This window comes from Pygoscelis adeliae, unplaced genomic scaffold (assembly GCF_000699105.1).
Source record: "Pygoscelis adeliae isolate BGI_AS28 unplaced genomic scaffold, ASM69910v1 Scaffold227, whole genome shotgun sequence".
In the NCBI taxonomy this organism is placed as follows: domain Eukaryota; kingdom Metazoa; phylum Chordata; class Aves; order Sphenisciformes; family Spheniscidae; genus Pygoscelis; species Pygoscelis adeliae.
Window position 1 is genome coordinate 3593105 of NW_008825100.1, and position 2994 is coordinate 3596098.

Here is a 2994-nt window from a genome sequence, read left to right on the forward strand (position 1 = left end):
TAAGAGGGGAACAAGGAAAACCTGGTAATTTGCTTGTTAAATATTTGCAAACTGTCATATCAATAACGGATAATAAGAAAATTTTGGCCCTCCAGAGCTGATGCATAACACAAAGCTTTGCTGTATTACACCTAAACTATTATCAATAGCACATTTGTTATTATCATAGATGAAAAACAAGCTTCCTGACTGAAAAACAAGATCAATTTGAGCTCAAGCTATTTGGATGTATTCTAAATGTTGTAATTAAAATGCAGCATGAATGTTCCTTAAAAAAAAAAAAAAAAAAGAGAGAGAGAGAGAGAATCGCCCTACTACAATTACATATGCCATCCAGCTCTGACTCAGTAACCTGAAAGAAAAAACCAGGCAAAATTGTGTATGTGTCCAGTGAGACATTTCTCATCTTCAGGACTTTATGCAGAGCCTAAGCTAACAGAGCTTTTCCTGCTGGGTCAGGATCCAGCCCCATGCTTGAGGATGTGATGCAGGGAGTCAGCCTAGATTGCAGGTCAGGATTTGATTGGAGTCCAGCAAAGAAACCCAGCTGAGCTCTATCTTGCTGCAAAGACAACTGTAGTTTATGGGGGGGAAAAACCCAAGCAACCGTAGAAAGAGATAAAGAAGCCAGCTGTGTGAAAGGTTTCACTCCTAGAGCAAGTGCCCCGGGGGGAGAAATGGTCAGAGTGACATTCCCCCCCACCCCCTTGCAGTGTTATCACACACATCAAGACCTGCAGGAAACAAATGTGACTCTCGCCTCCCCCAGCAATTAGAGGCTTGCAGACACTTCCCAGGAGCTGCCTGCCACCCTGCAGAATTGGGCTCTTCTTTTGTTCTGATAAAGAAGTGACTAGTGAGTTACAGCAATCTCCTGGTAGCTCTCTAAATAACTGCATTCTCTTACGTCTTTTAATCATAAGCCCCACAAGGCTCATAATACCACATGTGCAATCCAAATTGGCCCATCAGCTCAGTTTATCAAAGGGACCTAATTTAATCCCAGTCTTTGATGAAGACAGGAGTGGTCAAAATCTGCCCTAATGATTTGCTAAGTTTACTTAGCTTGCAGATCTGTGGCATGAAGGGCACTTGGACTCCAAGCACAGCACTGACAATGGGAAGCCATGATGAGGCAGACAAAATTGGAAAGAGCTTGAACAGTCTGAATCAAGAGAAACCACAGCAGAAACTTGGAACAACAGTGGAGACTGAAAAGGCAAAATAAACCCTGTGATGGGTGTCACCACAAGTAACATCATGAGACTGGTCAAATAAATTGTTGGAGGCAACGGCTCCCTCAGAGTGAATATCTCTGCTGCAAGAGACCCACCAGAGCAGATGAATCCAAGCCTGCAAATGCAGAGCCAGCGGACAGCAGGAGCAAAGTGCCAGGGATGGCAGAGCTGCTCGGACCCGGCAGCGGCCCCTCCCAGCCAGAGCAGGATGCAGTAGGCATGAGAGCACACCTCTACATGGAAAAGTGCCTGTTCTTCCTCTAACGAGCTGAAAAAGGGCTCAAAACTTTCAGAATTGACCAGGTTCAGTCTAGACGCATCTTTTAAAACCACTGGGATGACTTCTCTGCTCCTTTTCAGCCCAGTAGGTCAGTGGGCCCCAGGAGGTGTAACACAGTGACACCAGCTAAGAAATCCTGAGGAGGAATAAATAAGGTTGCTGAGGGCTGGCAAAGTCATCAGGGAGAAGTCTGAGTGACTTCTGTGGAGGGAGGATCAGCATGTGGGACTGAGGGGGCTGACTGCTAGCGAAGGGAGTCATTTGGAGCTAACTTGGGAGTCTGCAACAAGAGGAAAACCAAGCTGCAGCTTGGGAAGGGTACATGTCTTCCACAAGTCAGTTCAGCTTCTTTTCCTTACACACATGGGTAGGTTGAACAGGACAGGCCAAGCAGACTGAACAACATATGCAATGACAAAAAATAATCTAAAAAGTGATATTTTCTTGATTTTTGTGTCTTCAGCTTGGCTGCCAGTTGCCACGCTGCTGGATTCCAACTGCAGCTCTTCATTGCTCAGACTGAATTGCTACATTCTGGTTTACATTTTTACTTTCTGTAAGCATATTACAATTTTAATTAAGCACTAGACCAGTGCTTTACCAGTTTTTCTGCGAGTTTTGCTTTTTATCTTGTTGATTACAAGTCTCTCAGGTCCTTAGTTTTGGCCTAAATTTAGACCAATTCTGGTGAAGCCCTGCAGGATAACTGCTAAAACTATTCCTTAAAAATTAAGAGTTCAGAGTTGATCAGTTGACAGTGGGAGCCTGCAGTGTGGCTGCTCTGCATCCTGGCAATCTTCTGATCTACAGATACTAGAGGCAGGTTAATGTTGATCTGCTGGTAAAACACAGCATGGAAAGACATTGAGAAGATGCAGCAGCTCCTTGATCCAAAGCTCACTAAGAAACAACTTGTTTTGTTCCTTGTTGACCACCTGAGATGGTGAGGAAGGAGGGTTTTTAAGAAAATTATTCTCCTTCATGCAATTTCTGTAATGTGGCACAAGCAAAGGTAAAATTTTTAATAGTGTCCCCCATTTTTGGCTTTCTGGGAAGCACTTTGCAAGAGATGAATGAGGGTCCCTGCTTTACAAAGCACGTGGGCAGCTCCGACAAGGAAGCAACACCACAGCTCATGCTTAGCCAGCTTCACTGGGGATTTTGCTTTTTTTCTAAATTTCTGGGGAAATCCAAAGGCCCCAACAGCATCTACTTGTACACGACAGGTTTATCGCACATGTTAACATGAAAGACTAGGGTAAATCCAGCTATCAATGTGCAAAACCCTGGCCAGATCTGTCAACATCTGGGACCAGAAACATCTCTTAAATGCTGTTTTAAAATTATATCACAATAACAAATGTAGTGCTAATGAAATGCAGAGTCTGGTACCATCCAAAATTCAGTGGTATTTGCCATGGAGCCAAACTCCCAGGTTTAAGCTGCTGGTGCTAGAAAGTTTCCTGTAGCTAGGGA